Source organism: Ranitomeya variabilis, chromosome 1 (genome assembly GCF_051348905.1).
Source record: "Ranitomeya variabilis isolate aRanVar5 chromosome 1, aRanVar5.hap1, whole genome shotgun sequence".
Classification (NCBI taxonomy): domain Eukaryota; kingdom Metazoa; phylum Chordata; class Amphibia; order Anura; family Dendrobatidae; genus Ranitomeya; species Ranitomeya variabilis.
Window position 1 is genome coordinate 902,609,013 of NC_135232.1, and position 9,877 is coordinate 902,618,889.

Sequence of the window (9,877 nt, forward strand, 5' to 3'; positions counted from 1 at the left end):
TTGTCACCATCAGAAGTAATGCAGGGAGCAAGGCAAGCTAGGGTGTCCCTTGCGTTAGGGACAGGGAAGGAGCCCCTGGTCCTGGGACACCCAACAACAGAGTCATGACATTAGCTCTGATTTAAATCTGTTTTTGGTACATTATGGATCCTTTCACTGCTCTGACAGGGCAACTGCAGCAGCTTAGCCTGGAGGAGACAGATCTACACACCAGGTTTGGGGACCGTGACTCCCATGCAACCCTTAGTGGAGCTCAAGTTTGCTTTGCCTGACAGATTTTCTAGGGGGCGTGACAAATTTGTTGTTTTCAGGGAGGCCTGTAAGCTATACTTCAGGTTACATCCTTATTCCTCAGGAACTGAGGAGCAACAGGTGGGGATAATAATCTCTCTTCTTCAGGGAAAACCCCAAGCACGGGCATTCTCTCTCCCTTCTGATTGCCAGTTGCTCCAGATGTTGGAGGATTTTTTTCTGGCATTCGGTCTTATATACGACAACCCCAACCGGATCTCTCTGGCTGGGTCCACACTACGTCAGATTCAGCAGGGAAACCTTCTGGTGGAGAAGTATTGCTCCGAGTTTTGGAGGTGGTCCATTATCACTAAGTGGAAGTTCTGTGAAGGGCTATCAGTAAGGGTGAAGAATGCCTTAGCCCTGTATAAGACTCCAGTTTCCTTGGAGGCGGCCATCTCTCTGGCTCTGCGGGTGGATCGCCGTCTTCACCAGAGACATAAAGAGACACCTCAATGTGTGGGAGGCCTGGGTCGAAGGCAAACCTGGTCTGAGTCATCTGCGGAACCTATGCAGTTGGGTGGGGCAACTCATTCTGGAAAGTAGTATATTGTTTGGCGCAAAAGGAGAGTATGTTTTTACTGTGGTAGAAAGGGCTATTTCATGGGCTTGTGTCCTTCCCTATCTCACTGTAAACATTTGTCGGAAAACTAATCCCCAGACAAGTTAATGTGGTGACAGTCTTCAGCTCCCAGTGAATCTATGGATTCCAAACTCTTTCCATGTCTAGCTCCTGAAACTGATGGTCCTGAATTGCTTCTCTAAACTCTTGCTTCTACTTCTGTTCCTAAGGCTAGGTTCACATTGCGTCAAGTACATGGCGTTAAACGGATCCGTTAAACGCATGTACAGAAAAGGATCCAATTTGTCGAAAAATCGGGATCACGTTAACGCTTACGTTAACGCACGTGACCGCGTTTTTCTCACTTGGATGTCCGTTCGCGAAGTATCCGTTTGTCTGCGTTTGTCACTGTCAATAAAGTTTTTTTTTTTTTTTTTCTCCTTTTGTCATCGTCAGGGTGTGGGTGTAGACTCATTCTCCATTTTGAAAGCATTGAGTGAACTTCTGCTAGCAACATGTTTGTGTCTGAGCTCGTTAGATTTCGCTTGATGCGGTTGCGACTTCGGCAGAGAAAGCGTAGTTCGCAAAGGAGATATTGGATCCACGAAGTGAATTTCTTGTGGAATACATATGGTGCCTTTCACACCCTGTATGTTCAGCTTCGGGATCATCCCTCCAAATTCCAACGCTATCTACGGATGTCCATTGAGACCTTTGATGTTCTGCTCTCACATGTGAAGGATGAGATACATCATCATCGCAGCACTTTCCGTGAAAGCATCTGTGCGGAGGAACGTTTAGTAGTGACTGTGAGGTAATTATAAATTTTTTTATCATTCTATTGACAAACACTAGATGTAGGTATCGTGGGGCATAAATTATGTTTATTTAAGGCAATTGTATATTCTATTGTATGTAGCCTTTTAGTTGTCCTTTAAAATCCTAAACAATTTTTTTTTTTTTTTTCTTTTTGAATGCCGACAGATATCTGGCTACCGGAGAATCTGTTTCGTCACTGCATTATCAATTTAGACTTGGGAAGTCAACAATTTGCCAACTGGTTCGGGAAACTTGTGATGCCATTTGGAACAACTTGCAACCACTTGTGCTACCAACCCCGACATCAGAAATGTGGCTAGCGATTTCCCAACAGTTTGAGGATGTGGCTAATTTCCCCAATTGTATTGGTGCCGTGGACGGCAAGCACATTCGGATTCAGAAACCAGCGCATAGTGGGTCACTATACTATAACTATAAGAAATACTTTTCGATTATATTGATGGCTATTGCGGATGCAAGATACCGTTTCGTAGCTGTGGATATTGGTGCGTATGGCCGGACTAACGATTCCAGAGTCTTCAGAGACTCCAACATGGGGAGATGTTTGTACAGCAACAATTTCAACATACCCTCATCACGACCTCTGCCGGGGACAGAAGACCCAAGTTTGCCCTTTGTTTTAGTTGGTGATGAGGCGTTCCAACTTGGACAAAATCTCAAGCCGTACTCAAGCCGTAGTCTGAACTCCACCAGGCGCATTTTTAATTATCGCTTGAGCCGGGCAAGACGTTATGTGGAGTGTGCCTTTGGTATTTTGACATTAAAATGGCGAATTTTACTAACTTGCATGCAACTGCAACCAGAAAATGTGGACCGTGTTGTGAAGGCGTGCATCTGTCTGCATAATTTTGTTGCCAGACATGAACCCCAGGTGGTTGACCCCGATGAGTCGAACCTCATTAGCATTGAATCTACTGCTGTTCGGTCTACAGCTCAAATAATGAGGATTCGTGATCAATTTGCACAGTACTTCACACATGAAGGCCATGTTCCATGGCAAGACAGACACGTGTGAAAATTATTTAAAGTCTGAAGTTGTGTCCTGATGTTTTGCTGAAATGTGAGGGGTTTTTTTTGGTTGTTTTATTTCCCACAACCTTTATGTCTTGTAAAAAGTTACATTCATGTTATTATGTTGTGCTCAAAGTTAAAGTCATACAAGAATCTTAAATTTTAAACTGTTTACTAAAGTTTTGGAATTTGTATGAAAAAACTGTTGCTAGACATGTTTAACATATGATATCCCATAGGGATGTAAAAAAAAACACACGAAATTGGGTGCAAAAAAAAAAATTAACCAACAAAACGTGAAACGCAGTAATTGCACCTGGCTGGGGACAGTGAGCAGTACTATAGACTCTGGTATTGCGCGGGCGTATTGTCTGCCCAACTGTATGATGGACTGCTACTTTGTCTCTGATGTTCCATGCTCGTTTCACCCCGGACTCTATATTGAGGGTTGTAGGCCGGCATGTCTATGCTTCTTGTTCTCGATGGAGCGGGTTCCTGGGGGCCCACAAATTCCTCAAGAAGGTCATTCAGTCTTTGCCTAAACAAAAGGTTTCTGTGTGCCGGGATATTTTGTGCTACAGGCACATAGGACAAAAAAAATAGCTTCCACTCATTTGCTGAATATACAGACTCGCGGGATTGCAAGTCGGTAATTTCCCGCCTCAGGTCTTTGAGTTCACTACGACACTTGTCCTCTACCCTTTGGAGTCCATCGACAATAATGGCATCAGCTTCATCTTTTTGTGAAGCTCGCTTGCGTCCACGCTGTGATTGCAACCGGGCACTTACACCAGAAGCAACAGTGCTTCTCTCCCCAGATCGTGGCTCACTGATGCCAGACACATCTTCAGCGCCCGTCTGCTGGCTTGGTTCCAGTGGAGATGGCTCCAGTTCCTCTGCCTGTCTAGGCGCGGCGGTACTGCATATCGTGCTGTAATAACCCCCCCAAAAAATAAATTATTTTTCTTTAATTAAACAATTTTGTCTTGCACACAGACCTATTTGTACTTATGAGCGCTGAGACACTGTTTTTTGCGGAAAGAGCAATTGCTCGTAATGCACATACGGGGTCACCCGTTTGGCACCTGATCCGCTTGGTGCATTTTGACTGTTCCGGTAGTCACGGACAAAGTGATCCCTTATTGATTTCCAATGGGTATGGACCGCATCGGCTTTAAATTTTAAAAAAAATTAAAAAATAGATATATAAATAGTTGATAGATAGTTAGTTTATTGATAGTTTTAAAATTGTGTATAGTTAGTTAAGATAGTTGATATATAGATAGTAGATAGATAGTTGATAGATAGTAGTTATTAGATAGATGATAGAGAAATAGTTTAAGAAATAGTGTATATATAGTTGGGAGTTGACAGATAGATAGTAGACAATGTAACATCACCAATATTTACCAATTTTTTTCTTTGAGGTTGACGACTTCTCCATGTATCGGGGATCGAAGTGACAGATAATTTTATCCCACAACTTGCGGTTCTTCACGATGTCATGGTGGGAGCTGTCGCTTTGGTCCCATATTGAGGGGTTGGCTTCCACAAGGTTGATCAGTGTCTCGTTGTGAATGGTCAACGGCTCTTCGTCAACCACAATCCTTTTTTTTTGGCTCGCTGACTTGGACTATGTAAACACAAAATGTTATGTATAAAGGTTCAATTTCACTTTATTGGTAGACTGATAGATAGATAGATAGATAGATAGATAGATAGATAGATAGATAGATAGATAGATAGATAGATAGATAGATAGATAGATAGATAGAGCGATACATAGAGAGAGCGAGATAGATAGTGGATAGATAGTTTATAGATATAGTAGATAGAAAGTGAATAGATAGATTGTAGATAAATATTAGATAGAAAATTTCTAGTTTTATATTTACCACTGGCAGTTGTGGCGACGACAGACGGCGAGGAACCTTCTTTCTCTTGTGTCCTCCGTGTGCCACAACCTATTGTGTATTTAAATGGAAAAAATAAAATTACATTTCTTGGATCAATAAATTTATGCTTGCAAAACTAAAAATGTCTGCCATGTACCTTTGTGGGTTTTGCCTGTTTTTTTTGGGGGGGGCCTAGCAGCCTCGGGCTCCGAAGACTCCTATTTGCAATAAAAACATGATTATACACGTGCTTAGCTCAATACACTGGAGTTTCACACAACTTTTAGTGGGTTTTTAAAGTGCAAGCCTACCGATTGAGAAGAAAAAACCGCAGACACGCTGCTGCTGCTGCTGCTTCCCTCACTATCCGACATCTGCAACAAAGCAATACATTTTTAGTACACACACATCCGACGGACAATACGGACTCCCATGATGTATACAGATATATATATACAAATGTACTTACATTTCCTGTGATCTCTTGCAAGACACTTTCTCTCTCACGTGCAGCAGGCCTCAGGAAAAATGTGTGCTATGGACATTAATGGCCGAAATCATGTTTCCTGTCACATGACCACATGGACCACCCTCAAACGCTATTAAAACATATGGTTCTATTTGGAAATTTTTCACGATTGGCATCTGGCTGCGTTTGCCATAGCCATCAATGGCAGAATTAACGCTTCCGTTAGTATTGCGTTAGCTTGGCCGGACCCGAAAACGCTGCAAGCCGCGTTCCAAGGTCCGTCAGAAAAAAACGTTATGTGACAAACGCATGCCAATTTTGGCATGCGTCACGATGCGTCAGACAATGCAAGTCTATGGGCGCGTTAGTATGTGCATTATATTGCGTTTTCACTACTTAAAAACATGTCCGTTAGACGGACTCACCTATGGTTCAATGTGAACCTAGCCTAAGAAGTTTCGACGGAAGACCTTTCATTGGAATGGCTTTTGTCCCGAAGAGAGATCTTGGAAGCCTGGCCTATTCCCTGCCAGCAGGGGATATATAAGGCAGCTCCACACATTGAACGTAGGTTCCTAGTTTCAGTCTGTCTCTAGTGTTTCGTCAAGGTGCTTATTTGTTCTGTCTTTCCTATTACCAACCCTGCTTGTTCTCTCATTTTGCCTGACCTCTTCTCTCCAGACCCCGGCTTTGTATACTATATTTCCCACTCCGACCTCAAATTGTCTGACCATGTCTCTGCCTGTGCCCTCTATGCTTCGTGTTTTGCCTCTGACTCGTATGTCAGCTGCTACAGGTTCAGGCACTGCCCTGGTGTGGCACCTTGTGGCTACTCTAATGGCTCAAACCTATCCTCACCATCAGAGGCTCTAGTGAAGATCAGGTAGCCACTTAGTTATGCCCCTCCAGGGTAAGCTCAGCCAGTGGTGCAGTGGGTCCATACCGACTGCCGTCATAATACATGTCTGATGCATACTGTGAAGCTCGGAGGGGGATGTTTGATGATGGGGCTCAATGGGGGTGCATTACTGGTGACACTGCTGATGATTTGTTTGTGATTTATTCCAAATTCAAGGCACACTTACCTAGCATGGCTTCACAACATTTTGCAATCATTTTCCATCTCATCTGGCTTGCATATAGTGGGAATACCCCTTCAAAATGCAACTCATTTGCAGTAACTTCTATCATATCAACATGGATTATCATTGATGAGGAATTTGCCACAGATTTGAGAGCAAGTGCATGAATCGCAGAACCGTGGGATGCAGTGACGGACAGGAGGCAGAGCAAGGGTTAACAAGTTTAATAACAGGGGAATACTCCACACAGGGAGGTAAAGGGTTAAACAGTATAAAGGGAAAAGGATGTTGGGAGGTAAAGGGTTAAACAATTTAGATGGCAAAGGATATTGTAAGTTGAAGAACGACGGTCCAGATAATGTCAGTTCTTGTGAAGCACTTGTGTCAGGAGTTCCGCCAACTGTAACATCTGCTTAGAACTCAATAGCGCCGGCAATGGCTGGCACGGTGTCTTTTCCAGAAAAGTCCTGTGGGCATCAATGCCCCATCTTCTGGCAGCAGTGGTCGGTCTCCGTTACCTTCCACTGGGCCTAGTTCATAAACTGCTGTGGCTGACCAGGTTATGAGCCACAATGCTGTACGAGGCCAAGGTGGCTCTGCAACTATATTCCAGGTTAAGTCAGGTCGCAAATGTCTGGGCACATATTCACTATCAAAGTCAGGGCACAAGTGTCAGTCTTGTATGCGGTCCATCTTATGTGGCACGTGTGCAGTACTCACGGACACTTAGCATGCGGCACCTTTCTCCTGATTAGCCACCAGGCACACACTGCACGTCCCTCTCGCTGTCTGGTCCCCACTGGTGGTGACGGGGCTGCTGTACGAACTGTGTAATGTTGATGCTCCCGGAATGGAGCGCTTCTCTTCCTGGCTGCTGCTACGCATGTGGCGCCCCAAGGTCCTGGTCATCACAGCGACATTGCTTTCCTCACGGGGAGAGTGATGTTAAGCTTGGAAGCGATGAAGGATATCTCTTTATCAGGTAATCACAATGCACACAACATGTTCACACTCCAGGCCACAAGGGGGAGCTTTGGATCCTATTCCTAGGTGACTCCCCTATGTATATTGTGGTTTGGAGGGAAAGTGAAGATAGTTCCTGTCAGAGAGAGACAGAGGAGAGAACAGACCGACATAGAGTGTCAGAAGGTCTGAAGGGGCCCTTAGATCTTAGCTAAGATCTTAGTGTTTTTAAATGTTTTTAAATGCTTATTGTCCACTGTTTTCACCTTAATAAAGTTGTGTTGTTTCTGCACATATCCATGCTGCTTGGTGATCCCCATTTTTTATGGCCTCTGCTTTTTCTTGTTTTTGTGTCTACATGGTATCTTGAGGTCATGGTTGGATCCCAGCTTCTAATGCTCTGTGGTGCCCCCTTTAACTAATTAGTAGATGTGCACAGACCCATTGACTTGAATATGTCAACTTGTGTCAGTGTCTCCGATACGTGTGAAAACTGTCACCACACGTACTGGAGACATGGACGTGTGAAAAAACCCTTAGTCACAAACAGCATAAGACTCCTGTATTCAAAAATTGCTGCTGATGGAGGAGCATCTGACAAAGCTCACACGAGCGTATAAATCGGATGCGTGCAATGCGAGAAAACTTTGCATTGCACTCTGATCAATGTTAGCAAATAATTCAGCGCTCTTCTGCAAGTCTTTTCTCAGCTTGGTCCATGTGTGTGCCATAAAAGTTTTACACACCAGTCTCAAGGGAAACCTGACATTTCATCAGCAAAGTACAGTAAATTCACAGCGCTAACCATCAGAATAGAATAGATTGAATAGATTTATGGGTAGAATTAATAGATAGAAATATGTGAGATATACTGTATAAGTGCAGTGCATGCATAGTTTACTGTAAATGTATTTAGGTAATAAATATAAAAATAAATGAAAAAATGGTGTGGAGTCCCACTTATCTACTATATAATTGTCTAAGGGTCACTTCTGTCTGTCTGTCTGTCATGGATATTCATTGGTCACGGCCTCTGTCTGTCATGGAAATCCAAGTCGCTGATTGGTCGTGGCAAAATGCCTACAACCATTGCCACGACCAATCAGCGATGGGCACAGTCCAGCGGCAACATGGCCGCTCCTTCCTCCCCGCAGTCAGTGCCCGCTCCATACTCCCCTCCAGTCAGCGCTCACACAGGGTTAATGCCAGCGTTAATGGACCGCGGTATAACGCACTGCATTAACGCAGCTATTAACCCTGTGTGACCAACTTTTTACTATTGATGCGGCCTATGCAGCATCAATAGTAAAAAGATCTGTTACAAATAATAATAATTAAAAAAAAAGGTTATTCTCACCCTCCGACGTGGCGTGGTGTCCTCGGCAGTGCAAGCGGCAGGTTCCGGTGCCAAGGATGCTATGCGAGAAGGACCTGCCATGACGTCAGGGTCATGTGACCGCGACGTCATCACATGTCCTGCGCGCCTGCACGAGAAGGACCTGCCATGACGTCACGGTCATGTGACAGCGACGTCATCACAGATCCTGCGCGCCTGCGCGAGAAGGACCTTCCATGACGTCATGGTCATGTGACCGCGACATCATCACAGGTCCTGCGCTCATACCAACCCTGGGACCGGAAGCTGCCGAAGGTGAGTATATGTTTATTTTTTATTTTACGTCACCGGGCAATATACTACATTACTGGGCAATATACTACGTGGCTGGGCAATATACTACGTCGCTGGGCAATATACTACGTGGCTGGGCAATATACTACGTCACTGGGCAATATACTACGTGGCTGGACAATATACTACGTCGCTGGGCAATATACTACGTGGCTGGGGAATATACTACATCACTGGGCAAAATACTACGTGGCTGGGCAATATACTACGTCACTGGGCAATATACTACGTCGCAGGGCAATATACTACGTGGCTGGGCAATATACTACTTGACTGGGCAATATACTACGTGGCTGGGCAATATACTATGTGACTGGGCAATATACAGCGTCGGACTGGAGCACATTGGGCCCACCAGAGAAAATCATTCTTGGGGCCCACTATGCAGTTACCTAGAAATACAAGACCACCAATTGTGTGGTAAAACACGCTAATATCAGGGTATAATATAAGGTAGTACACGTCTTAATTATGTAGCAGGTGTTGGGGTAGAATCATAGAGGGGTAGCACCCTCATAGAATATAATGTCACCCCCTGAGAGAATAATGCAGCCCCACCACAGAATATAATGCAGCCCCCCATAGCGTACACTGTAGACCCCTCATATAGTATTATGGAGCCCCCCCAGAATATAAAGTAGTCCCCTGAGAGAATAATGCAGCCCCACCACAGAATATAATGCAGCCCCCATAAAGTATACTGTAGCCCCCTCATATAGTATGATGTAGGCCCCCAGAATATAATGTAGTCCCCTGAGAATAATGCAGTCCCCCCACAGAATATAATGTAGCCCCCTCACAAAGTATAATGCAGCCCCTCTCCACCCCCATCATTGTCCTCATCACCACCTCTATCATTGCCTTCTTCTCCCCCACCACCCCATCACTGCCCATTCCACCATCTCCATCATTGCCTCCTCCCCCACCATCATTGCCCATTTCATCACCTCCATCATTGCCTCCCCCACCACCATCATTGCCCATCACTTCCATCATTGCCTCCCCCACCACCATCATTGCCCATCACCTCCATCATTGCCTGCCCCACCGCCATCACCTCCATCATTGCCTCCC

The 9,877-nt window shown here is 44.7% G+C and overlaps 1 long non-coding RNA gene across 1 annotated transcript; it reads right to left on the minus strand.

Annotated features, from left to right (window-relative positions):
* Window positions 1-4,083: 4,083 nt before the first annotated feature.
* On the minus strand, window positions 4,084-4,883 carry LOC143776147 (uncharacterized). Its single transcript, XR_013215780.1, has 3 exons — window positions 4,757-4,883; window positions 4,600-4,668; window positions 4,084-4,337 (listed from the first exon to the last, which is right to left on the minus strand). It is a non-coding gene; the product is annotated as an uncharacterized LOC143776147 (long non-coding RNA).
* Between the last annotated feature and the right edge of the window lie 4,994 nt (window positions 4,884-9,877).